Source organism: Asparagus officinalis, chromosome 2, assembly GCF_001876935.1.
Source record: "Asparagus officinalis chromosome 2, Aspof.V1, whole genome shotgun sequence".
Lineage (NCBI taxonomy): Eukaryota > Viridiplantae > Streptophyta > Magnoliopsida > Asparagales > Asparagaceae > Asparagus > Asparagus officinalis.
Genome location: NC_033795.1, coordinates 35,654,206 through 35,668,077, shown reverse-complemented (window position 1 = coordinate 35,668,077; position 13,872 = coordinate 35,654,206).

Sequence of the window (13,872 nt, the reverse complement as noted above, 5' to 3'; positions counted from 1 at the left end):
ACTCCGATCAGAAGCTGCATTCTGGACTTAATTCGGTAGCTCTTCCCTTCTGTAAGTATTGTGTTACAAGTAAGCAGCATCAGATAAAGTTCAACACATCGAGTTCTAGATGTAAGACTATTCCGGAATTGGTTCATTCTGATGTATGGCAAGTATCAGTTATATCCATAGAAGGAGCAAAGTACATTGTGTCCTTTATTAATGATTACTCTAAGAGATGTTGGGTGTATCCTATCAAGAAGAAAGTGAATGTGTTCTTAATCTTTAAAGCCTACAAAGCATGAGTCGAGCTTGAATCTGAAAAGAAGATCAAGTGCTTGAGGTCAAATAATGGAGAAGAATACACAGACGGTGAATTTCTTGCATTCTGCAAGCAAGAAGGCATCAAAAGATAATTCAGTACTGCTTATACTCCTCAACAAAATGGAGTGGCGGAACGGATGAACAGAACTCTGTTGGAAAGAATAAGAGCAATGTTGTCAACTGCATATCTGGATAAAATCTTTTGGGTGGAAGCAGTAAAAACCACATGTTATGTCGTGAATCGATCCCCATCAACTGCAATACTGATAATCACATTATATTACAACTTTATATCCTCATTATCTATTTTATATGAATAAATATACCATTAATAATTGCTGTTAGCTTAGTTTTCACATAATTGAATGAAAATATAAATAAATATTATTAAATGTAAAAACCCCTCAAAATCTCTCTTCTCTATTTTGTAGCATTTTAGAAGCCATGAAGTAAAAGCTTAAAAGAGGAAAATGCTTGAAGGCCCAAAGCCCATCAACAAGAGATTACACAAGTGGACCGGACTTGGTTTTTAATTGTGAAACTCTCATGACCGGATGCATTGTTAATTTTTCCTCAACTAAATGAATGAGGACCGGACTTTGCTGCAGAGTTTGGAGGTTGAAAAACACTGTGGACCGGACTTGATTGCTGCATTAGACTTAGGCAGCAGAGAGTTGAATTTTCATCATTTGAATTGGGCCGGACGTGCTGAATCCACTTGGGCCGGACTTGCTGATTTCACTTTCTGTTTTGCTGCAGAATTGGATCAATCAAGACCGGACTTGGTTGTAGAGGCTTGGATTTTCAAAATCAAATGAAATGTGGACTTGGGTGCTGCAGCTATGAATTTTAATCACAAATGAACTCTTCATGGCCGGTCTTGTGCTGCAGATTTTCTCCATGGACCGGATGTGGGCTGCTGATTTTCATTTGTTTTTGAAAATTAATTGGACCTCCTATGTTGGGCTAGAGAAGAACAAAAAGCAAATTCAAAGGTAGAGATTTCTTTGCTTGGGGCTCAAGACAAATCCAATGGCTCATATTCATTGATGATTACTATAAATAGGGGTAGAGAGTGAGGGGTTAAGGGTGTGAAAATTTTTGTAACTCCTTTTGGAGAGGAGGGCTACTCTTAATCGAGAAGGCCTTCCAAAATTGTAACTTTTTGTTGCAATTAATAATAATAATTTTTTTTCACCACTTTAAATTTTTCTCTTCTTCTCTTTGTTGGATGATGAAGATGAAGATGAAGATGGAGAATTATTTAAAGGTTTGCATTTCTTTTCTTTTTCTCTTTTATTGCTTATTAGTTTAGATTTATTTTTATGCTTGTAGTTAGATTTTATTTTCTTGTTAAATAGCCAAGAGGCTAGAACCCTCTTGCCTTAGATTTATTTCATGCTTATAGAGTATATTTATTTTCTTACATTTAATTCTTGTAATTTTATTTTGTAATTTAGATTTTGTAATTTATTTTATAGTTAGATTTTAATTTCTTACACTATTCACCTTGAGGCTAGAACCCTCTTGGGTTTAGTTTTTCTTTTTGTTTATTTTCATTTTGTTTGATTCGACTTTAGGCTAGAACCCTCTAGGGAATCACCCTTTTCTAAGAAGTGGGTTTAATTTTAGATTACTCATATATATAATTGAATCCACCATCTTTAATTTCTTGCATTTTCTTTTTTTCTTGAATTTTATTTTTAATTTGTTTCTCAATTTTATTCATTCTTCTTTCTTGCCTTATTGATCATATTTATTCTCAAACACATTGATCTACACACTATCACTCTCATTATCTCTCCATAATCACATTCACCCATCACTCCTATTTGTCACGTACACAACATAAGAACCGATTTTATATTTTCTCCTACAAAAATACCTTCCTCGTGGGATCGATATCTTTATACTATAACTTGACACGGTTGTGCACTTGCAACCTTTTTGGTACATGTTTATGCTGCATCAAATACCTGCTTCATCGACTGACCCCAGCTTTCTTTTCCCACTGGCACTCTGACTTCGAGTCAAGACTCTTGAAGGTTCCACTTCGCGAGTATCCGGCATTTTATTTTTAATTTGTTTCTCAATTTTATTCATTCTTCTTTCTTGCCTTATTGATCATATTTATTCTCAAACACATTGATCTACACACTATCACTCTCATTATCTCTCCATAATCACATTCACCCATCACTCCTATTTGTCACGTACACAACATAAGAACCGATTTTATATTTTCTCCTACAAAAATACCTTCCTCGTGGGATCGATATCTTTATACTATAACTTGACACGGTTGTGCACTTGCAACCTTTTTGGTACATGTTTATGCTGCATCAAATACGGTTAATGACGCCAATAGAAATGTGGACCGGCAAGCCAGCCGATTATTCCAACCTCCATATATTTGGAAGTTCGGTGTACGTAATGTACAATACCCAAGAAATTATAAAGCTGGATTCAAAATTCAAAAAATACATATTCTTGGGGTATGCTGACAAAGTAAGAGGGTATCGCTTATGGAATCCCACTACCCACAAGGTTATCATCAGCAGAGATGTTATATTTGTAGAGAACCAACTACTAAGTGAAAAAAAGAAAGCAGTTCAAGGAAGGACTCAGAGACTATAGTTGTTCAGGTAGAAAATAATCCAAATTCTTTTGAAGCAACACCAGAGCCTAATGTACAAGAACTAGTCGAGTCCGAGGCTCTAGAAGTTCGAAGGTCAACTCTTGAGAGAAGACCACCAACTTGGCACACGGAGTATATTAATGGAGAGTAATGTTGCATACTGTCTTCTAACAGAGGATGGAGAGCCATCAACTTTTTATGAAGCTATAAATAGCACAGATACATCTTTGTGAATGTCAGCAATGCAGGAAGAAATTGAAGCTCTCAATAAGATAAGACTTGGGTATTTGTGTCACTACCATAAGGAAAAAAGACCATTGAAAATAAATGGGTCTATAGGATCAAACGAAATGACGATGATCAAGTGGAGCGATATCGTGTTAGATTTGTGGTAAAAGGATATTTTCAGAAAGAATGTATTGACTTTAATAAAATATTTTCTCCTGTAGTTCGACTTACAACAGTCTGAATAGTCCTGATTATGAGCGTTATATTTGACTTACATCTAGAGCAACTAGAGGTAAAAATAATATTTCTTCAAGGAGATCTTGAAGAAAAAATTTACATGCTCCAACCAAAATGTTTTGAAGAAAAAGGAAAAGAGAACTTGATTTGCAGATTGAACAAATTTCTGTACAATCTAAAGCAGGCGCTAAGGTATTGGTACAAGAGATTTGATTCATTCATCATGAGCCTTAGATACAAAAGACTTAATTCAAACCCTTGTGCATATTTCAAGAGGTTTAGTAAAAATAAGTTTGTTATCTTTTTTTTTATGTTGACGACATGTTGGTTGCAGGCGCCAACAAAAATCGTATCAAAGAATTAAATGCACAGTTGGCTAGAGAATTTAAAATAAAGGATTTAGGATCTGAAAACAAGATTCTAGGGATGCAAATTTATCGAGACAAAATTAATAGAAAGATTTGGCTTTCTCAAAAGAATTATTTGAAAAAAATCTTGCAACGCTTTAATATGCAAGATTGTAAGTTAATTTCTACCCCACTTCCTATAGATTTCAAGTTATCCCCTATTATGAGTCCTAGCAGTTAAGAAGAGAGGATGGAGATGTCTCGAGTACCGTATGATATAGCAGTGGGAAGTTTAAGATTTGCTATGATTTGTACAAAACCAGACATTGCACAAGTAGTGGTAGTGGTAGTGGTTAATCGATAGATGGCGAATCCTGGTAAAGAGTATTTGAATTCATTAAAGATGGTCCTAAGATACATTAAGGGAACCTCAAATGTTGCATTATGTTATGGTGGATCAGATTTTATTATCTATGGATATGTTAATTCTAATTATACAAATGATCGTGATAATAGCAAATCCATCACAAGCTATGTGTTTGTACTTACTGGCGGAGCTGTAAGCTGAATTTCAAAACTACAATCAGTTGTGACTACTTCAATAATAGAAACAGAATATGTAGCAGCTACACAAGCTAGTAAAGAAGTGATGTGATTGAAGATGGTGCTGGAGGAACTCGGGCATGAATAAAAGAAGGTTTCTTTATTTTGTGACAGTCAGAGTGCTTTGCATTTAACAAGAAATCTGATTTTTCATTCAAAGACAAAACATATTCGAGTTTAGTACCACTTCGTTCGTGAGAAAGTGAAAGAAGGAACAGTGGATATGCAGAAAATTCACACCAAAGATAACCTAACAGATTTTTTAACAAAACCAGTCAATACTAACAAATTTATTTGGTGTCGATCCTCTTGTGGTCTGGCGGAGACGTGAGCAATATGAAGATAATAAGATAGAAAGAATGGTATGAAGATATGATTGATACTTAATAAAATCTTCAAGTAAGAGATTGTCAACCAAAAATCTTGAAAAATGAAAAAAGTGACTGGGCCCCGCTAAATAATTCACACCGAAAGCAGCTGCATATTTTGAAATGAGGAAAAGTGCACAGTAAAATAATATTATAAAATTAGTGCATAGTGATTTCAGCTGCCTATAAATAGGCCCAAAACTCTTTAAGAAAAATCCATCCCAAAAACAACTCCTCATATAGAAGAGTGAGAGAGAAAAATAGAGAGAGGTTCTTCTTGTAAAGAGATATTGTAACTTTAAAGTTTCTCCTCATAGTGGATTTTTCTATCCTTACCCGTGGTTTTTACCCCAAATTCATTTAGGGGATTTTCAACGTAAATCTTTGTGTTTTTTTTATTACTTTCATTCTACTATTTGCTGCAACCCTGCTCTATTGGGCCTCAGGTCTATCCCAACATTGTGGGCTCACAATCAAGTAGCTTTAATCTTTTTCTGTTGAGGTGATTGTTATCTCTGGTGATCTTCATTGTTTTCAGAAATGCTTAGGTTATCATTAATGCATTTGAATTTAGTTTTCTCAGTTGATATTGGTGGTCTTTGAGGTGACGCTAATATTTGAAAGTACTCCAAATCTTATTAGGAAGGGTTATTTGCTCCAGATTGTGGATTCAGAGTTGGACATTTCAATTTAGGTTGTTATTCGTTTAGGTCTAGAACTTGGATTTAATTTTTTCCCTCGTTCTCATTTATGTTTTGATATGTCGTTTATAGGAAACATTTCTTCTGATCTGTTACCCTTAAATTCTTATGTTCTGATCAGCATGGTATAAAAAATATTGGGATTTTTTGTTGGAGTTCTTTCTGTTGAGTTATCATTTATAAATATATATGTTCTTTTTTTTTTGGGGGGGGGGGGGGGGGGGGGGGGTAAATGTGTGAACATGTATCTATGGCTTTGAACCGTTTATCTGTTGTACCATTTGCAGATTCGAGATTATAGATCTGACTGGGACTTGTGAGTGTACCAACCAGTTACTGGGAACTATTACCCTGTAAGTTCCATTTTTAAGTAGATTGACAGAGGAAATTGTCTAAATAAAACATGTTCCACATTAGAATTTTATGCTCATGTTGTTTGCTATGATAGAATGAAACTTATTGGCAAATTTTCATTTCAGTTCCATTATCTCATAACCTATAAAAGTTAGATTAAAAGGTAACGCACATGAATTTCATTTCAGATTAATCTTGGAGTTTACATCAAAGATGATAGCAAAGAACTCTCATTTTTAGTGGATCAGTCTGCTAGGGGCTCCAGCACTGTGGATGGGCAGGTAGAATTGATGCTACACGGGTATAATATTCTTCCAGTGTTTGATTCAGTTGAAATATATGAAGAAACCCTAATCTTATTAATGAAATAACATGGGCTTATATAGGCCCCCTACAAATACATCTTACAAATAACCCCTTAACTATTCTAATATGTCAACACTCCTCCTCAAGATGGGCCAAAGATATCCACTAAGCCCATCTTGTCACATCCTCTAACCATATCTACTGAGCTAAGTCCCTTAGTCAGACAATCTGCTGTCTGGTCTTTAGTTGAAACATGACTTAACTCCAGTAATCCACTGTCCAACTTCTCTTTGATGAAGAACCTATCGATCTCGATGTGTTTGGTTCTATCATGTTGCACTGGGTTATTAGCGATACTGATGGCTGACTTGTTATCACACCATAGATTCATCTTTGCTCCTTGATCCAGTTTCAGCTCCACCAACATACTCTTCAACCATAACAATTCCGCGACTCCCAAGGCCATAGCTCTATACTCTGCTTCAGCTGTTGACCTCGCCACCACTGACTGCTTCTTGCTCTTCCACAAGACCAAGTTGCCTCCTATAAAGATACAGTATCCTGAGGTAGACCTCCTGTCATCAGCACAGCTAGCCCAATCTGAGTCACAATAACCCTCAATGCTCATATGTTCATTCTTCCTGAACATCAATCCTTTTCCTGGGGCACTTTTTAAATACCTAAGAATCTGGTACACTGAGTCCATATGACCCTTCCTCGGATCATGCATGTAACGACTTACCACGCTCACTACAAAAGAGATATCGGGACGTGTGTGACTCAAATAGATCAACCTGCCCACCAGTCTCTGGTATCTGTCACGATCAACTGGCTCTCCAGCCTCAGCATCCAGTTTGAACTTCTGATCGATTGGTGTAGTTGAAGGTTTATACCCTAACATCCCTGTTTCTTTGAGAAGATCCAGTGCATACTTTCTTTGGGAGAGAACAATCCCCTCAGCTCCTCGAGCTATCTCTATCCTAAGAAAATATCGAAGCAAGCCAAGATCTTTCACCTCGAATTCCTTACCCAGTCTCACTTTGAGTTGGGTAATCTCCTTCTCATCATCTCCTGTAATAATCATATCATCCACATATACCGCCAGCATGGTAATGTGGCCTCAACTTCGTCGAAAAAACACGGTATGGTCGGTGTTGATCTGCTGGTACCCCATACCAATCATTGCCCTCCTGAATCTGTCAAACCAAGCACGTGGAGACTGCTTCAGGCCATAGAGGGACTTCTTCAATCTACAGACTTTGCCCACTGTCTGATCTGTGTCGAATCCTGGTGGTATTTCCATGTATACCTCTTCTACCAGATCTCCATGAAAGAATGCATTCTTCACATCTAGTTGGTGTAGCTTTCATCCACCATTTACTGCTAGAGAGATCAAGGTCCGAACAGTGCTCATCTTCGCTACCGGTGCAAACATCTCATCATAGTCGATTCCATACGTCTGGCTATACCCTTTTGCCACCAGACGAGCCTTGTAGCACTCAACTTGTCCATCTGGATTATGCTTCACAGTGAAGACTCACTTGCATCCAACTGCTCTCTTCCCTTCTGGTAGTTTTACTAGTTCCCAAGTGCGGTTCTTCTCAAGAGCCCCTGGCTCCTCGTGCATAGACGCTTTCCACTTTGGGTCCTTCTTAGCAACCTGCTAATTGTTAGGTACAGTAACAGAGTCCAATGATGCAATGAATGCTTCATGTACCGGGTGGATATTAGAATATGATACAAACTGGGCAAGATCCCAACCATATCTATCGGGAGGATGTCCCACATTGCTGCGAGTAGTCCTCCGTACTGACATTGGTGTGGGAGGAGTAAGGAGAGGAATGATATCATCTTGAGAGGAATCTGATGGTAGTGTAGGTGTCTCAGGAGTCGGGACAGGCGTTGATAAGGGACTTAACACTAGTGGCACTGTAGATATTGTTTCTGCAATTTGCTTTCCCTTCCTACTATAGGTAAGTAGCTCCCCCTGAGCCGTGGGCCTAACACCTCTTGTCTCCTTATCCTCTTCTTCTTTATTCTCCTGCTCCTCCTCAACCAATTCTCCTTCCCAAGGAATCATTAGAGAAATCGATTTCTCCATATTATTCTCTACATTATTCATCTACCTCTCACCATTCTCCCCTTCTCGCTTCATACTTCCAGTATTAGGCGAGTCACAAACGGATGAGGGTACCTTCTGTGTGTAATATGGCTCAAATTCGCGAAAGTACACATCCATGCTCACGAACAGCCTTTTCTCCACCGGGCTCCAGCAAACATATCCCTTTTGAGTAGCAGAATATCCCACAAAAATACACTTCACCGCTCTAGGGGCAAGCTTCCCGACTGATGGTCTGTTATCCTTCACAAAGCACACACAACCAAATACTTTCAGTGGAAGAATCCCACCATTATCTCCTTTCAACGTCTCACACGGAGACTTCCAATCCAGTACTCTCGAGGGCATTCTGTTGATCAGCGCCGCTGCAGTCAATACTACTTGCCCCCATAATGTTTCTGGGATATTCATGGAGATCATCATAGTTCTAGCAACCTCTAAAAGATGTCTGTTCTTCCTTTCCGCTACCCCCATTCTGAGCTGGTGTGTATGGACATGTAGTCTGATATTGTATTCCCTGAGATGATAAGTATTCTCCAAACACCTTGTTGGTGTACTCTGTCCCATTATCAGATCTCAATACATTCACCACTGCTCCATATCGAGTCTGAACATACCTATGAAAGTTTTGAAAGCAGCCAAACACTTCACTCTTATTCTTCATCAGGTATAACCAAGTAACATGAGAGAAGCAATCAATGAAGGTAACAAAATACTTGTATCCATTCATAGAACTTGTGGAACACGGCCCCCCACACATCTGAATGTATCATATCAAATGCATGAGAACTCCTATGATCAGAACTAACATAAGAGCTTCTAGTAAGCTTTCCCAACTTACATGCATCACACACAAGTTTCTCTTTATTTACTTTCTCAAATAAAGATGGATACAACCTACTTAAAACACCGAAAGAAGTATGTCCCAAGTGTTTGTGATGAAGCATCAACACACTCTCAGCACTCATCTCAGATCCTACTCCTGCTCTCTCTACCATTGACACTAAAGCTGAATCTAGCCCTTCACGATCCAGATACCACAGTCCATTACGCCATGTGCCAGTCCCAAGTCTCTGTCCTGTCCCCTTCTCCTGAAAGATCATCTTGGGAATATCAAAAGAAACAATGCATTTTAGTTGGAGGATGTCCTGTCCCCTTCTCCTGAAAGATCATCTTGGGAATATCAAAAGAAACAATGCATTTTAGTTGGAGGATGATAGAACTAATGGATAAAAGATTGACAATATCAAAAGAAACAATGCATTTTAGTTGGAGGATGATAGAACTAATGGATAAAAGATTGACTGGAAAGAAAGGAGCATGCAAAACATTAAACAAAGTTACAGAACCAGTACAATCGACTGTACCCTTACCAACCACCGGCTGAAATGTACCATCAGTTGTTTGAATACTATCAGGTGATGCTAAGTAAGTATATGATGAGAACTCACTAGCATTATCTGTCACATGGTGAGACGCACCGGAGTCGACTATCCACTCTGATGATCTGTCGGGAGACATAGAAGCAAGAGCATGTATGTCATCAGTACCTTTGGTCGGATGAGCATAGGTAGCAGTGTTGCCTCTGGTGAAGAACGAAGTGGATGCCTCCTCAGTCCCACTCCTCAAGTCAGCATAGGTAGCAGTGTTGCCTCTGGTGAAGAACGAAGTGGATGCCTCCTCAGTCCCACTCCTCAAGTCCCCATCCCCTACTACTTGCTGTTTTTCTGAGTATCGTTAGGAGAGCACGATCCTCCTCTGTAAAGACCACCTCAGCTTCTTCTTCCTCTGCTACCGTCAGATTCGCCCGATTCCCTGCTCCTCTTCCACCTCGTCGACCCCCACGGCCATGACCACGACCCCCGAACTGTCCACGTCCACCCGAATCTCCTTCCTTGGGTGGCTTGGTGCAAGCATGTCTTAGATGACCCACCGCACCGCAGTTGTAGCATTATCGAGTCTCTCCCCTAGATCCAGTATTACTAGAGGCTGCCAGTGCTGACTTCACCACAGGAAGTCCATCTGTCCCCGCCTGCAGCCGAATGCGAGTCTCCTCCTGGATCATAGCAGAGACAGCCTCCTCAAGCGTGGGAATCTTCGGCTGAGCTAGCAGCAATGTGATTCGCTGAGTGAACTCTGATGTCAATCCCTTGAGAAACACCATAGTCCTCTCCTATAGAAAGGTCTCCCGCTCTTTACATCCTGGGTTCTTGCAGCTAGCCCGGGGGGAAAAATGATCATAATCCAGCCACAGGCGCTCCAACTCTGTAGCATATTCCTGTACAGTCCTCTCTCCCTGGACTGTGGCGTCGATCTCTCCTTTAATCTGGAATACCCTCAGGTTATTCCCCACTCCATCATATGTCCTCCTCAACTTCTCCCAGACATCCTTCACCTTCTCAATGCCATCCACTGTGGCGACGATCGTCGGGACCAACGAGTTGAGAAGCCAGATGTACACCAACATATGAGTGGACTTCTACTCATCTCTTCCCTCTGAGTCCTCCTCCGGCTCTGTCACCTCTCCTGTCAGATAACCCTCCAGATTCCTCCCTGCAAGGGTATATCTTACCCGCCGTGACCATCTCAGGTACGTACTAGGTCCATCCAGCTTCAGATCGATGGTCGGAAGGTCCAACTTCTTCGATGGTTTTATCGCGCTCTCACCAGCCGACAACTTTATTAGCTTCATCAAAGTTGACACCTCCGCAAGGTTCAACTTCTTGATTATCTCCTCCATCGAACAGGCTTCAGACCCAACACCTGGTCACCTACTCTTTCGATCCTTGTTGTGTGCAGTGAAAATTTCGGCAGCACCTCTGCTGCACAACAAGGGTAGGATCGCAAACAAATTCTTGTTTCTCAGAGGAAACAAGAACCAAAAACAGTTATATATCTCATCGATGTGAGATATATACTCTTCCTGTCATCAGTTCGAGGACTGAGTCGAGGGAACCCATGCCAAACTCTAGGTCCGGCATGGCGCAGCAAGAGGCGATCAAAGGGTGGGAGGGGGGGAGGCTGATGTGCGGATGAACAAGGGGGGGGGCTGAGGTCGGATGAAACAGGGGGGCTGATCGAGGGAACAAAAAAGTGGCGGTAGGGTTGTCGGATCGAAGGGGGGGGGAGGGGCGGGCTGTTGTCGAACAAGTGGGGCGTTGTCGAATAGGAGGGGGTTTTGTCAACAAAGGGGGGTGATGGGTGCCGTGGTGAGTGGGGCTGACGGGGGCGTGCCGATGGGGGGAGGGCTACGTAGAGGGAGGTTGTCCGGTGGGGGGGTGGCCGGTTGGAGGAAGGGCTGGTGGCTCTGATACCAAGTTGAAATATATGAAGAAACCCTAATCTTATTAATGAAATAACATGGGCTTATATAGGCCCCCTACAAATACATCTTACAAATAACCCCTTAACTATTCTAATATGTCAACAGATTCATTGCGCAAAATTTAGTTTTGATCTGTATACATATACTTTTTTCCACCGATTTTATAGGACGTTGCTTCATGAAGATGGTTTTGGTCTTGATGAGGTGCTTAATGAAACAGTCTATGCAAATGATGCATGTGAAGGATTAACAGTAAGCCGACTTTATTCAGATCTCATTAAGTAAAGAGAAAATATTTTGATGCTTTTAGATCGATTCCTCCCTTCCTTTATGCAACATATGTAAAAACAACAGTCATTGAATTTGACTCCATCAAAGAACATTCTTACCTAGAACCTAGTAATTCATGCCTTAGAGTCTGCTCCTTAGTAGTCGAGTAAAGTGCAATCGAGACAGAATTCAACGTTTTTCTACTTTGAAAATATACAGTATGACCTAAATTAAAATTTTGACAACTTATTACGTTTCTTGTTTTCCTTGTTTGTCGTGTTTCTTGTTGCAGTCTAGCTCTATCATTACAACTACAACTCTTTGGGTGGGGTTTCTACAATTGCAATCAAATTTGATGCATGTCCATCTCACAGTTTTCACCTCTTAGAAAGATATAAAAAAAATTCTATTAATTACTAAATTGCCCATGAAGATGTTCAAATGTTTTGGTTTGGAAAATATGATAATTTCTTAATAAATCTTGAATTGTTTGTACATATTCATGTCATTATAATATATATATATTATTATAATATATATATATATTATATATATTTATATATATATATTAATATATATATATATATATATGTGTAATGAAAATTTTTACAAACCAAACTGAAATATTATATATAATGATATATATATAATATATATATAAATATTATACATATATTATTATAATATATATATATATATATAATACACACACATTTATGCTGCGTAATATTTTTATTTAATCATTTGATGTCATAAGTTTTGTTATTTTACGAGGTAAAAGAGTCTATTTGCACATGCATGTGTAACTAAGCTTAGTGCTTTATTAACTATCTGGTGGTTTACGCACCATATTATCTAATGCTTTGGAGAGTTAGTATTAATACAATGACCAGAACATTTTTTACCCCTGTATTCCCGTCATATTGTTGGTTACTTTGTCACTATGCTACGACGATCTGATGTTTCAAAGACAAATATTATGACATATAGTAAATTTTTTGAACATCACTTACATGAATGATTATATTCTGAACAATAGGGTTCAAGAAGGTGTCATTCTGTAATATTTATGGCACTACCTCTTGTTGGAAAAGAGCCGTAGAAAAGACTTGTGTTGCTGAGACGCAATAGATTTCCAACCATAAATGGTACTTTAGGATTCTAATTTATTATTTGCACTTTTGTTGGTTGTTATATTAATCCAACTTTTATCAGCAACGTTGTCATCTTGGTGTACTAGATCGATCTTGTATAGGATATAAGAGTTACGTTTGATAGGAAATCAGCTTAGGCCATGACGGAATCACTCATGTGGTTGCCAACTTTTGACAGGTTCAAGGATAGTTTTGCCTTAGAATTGATCCAAAAGGCGAGGGAGCTAAGTGGCAATGGTCATTTGGCCAGGAGATATATTCTCCTCTTCTTGTATCATTTTCAGAACAGGTTAAGCTCCGGGCTGGTAATTTAGTCTTTCTGATCTACTATCCTCATATTTGTCACGCTTTTCAGGATTAAGATGACTATGTTAACTCTCATGTTGGAAAATTTTCAGCAATGGCTCCTTCCTATAGCTTGCCAGATAATGTTGCCATGCTCACTATCCAGGTATACAACTCTTCTAAAATGTTGTACCCACTACTAAATAAAGGAAAATACATCGAAGAATTGCATCTTCTGATGTTCTTCTAGTCTGGAAGTTCACACTTCTGTAGTTGATAAAATATTATTGCTCGGTACTACAGAATTGATATTAAGACTAAGGACTTGACCATGGGCGAAAACCCCGTATAATGTAATCCAGTGATTTTGTATGGTCTCTGTCCCTGACAGAATGAAACCTCGTCAATATGGCCTTCAATAATGTTTACTGCATTTTCTATTCTTAGATTACTCTTTTCCTTTTAGCTATGAAAACAGGCACCTTACTGGCCCTCCTGGTGAACAATAATGTAACTGCTGCCCTGCATTCCTCCTACAAAAAAAAAAGAATAAGGTGGCAGTAGTTTTAGCCAAGCGCCAAATGTGTTTCCCAATTTTTGTTTCCAGTTACAGTTATGGTACGCGAACTTCTTC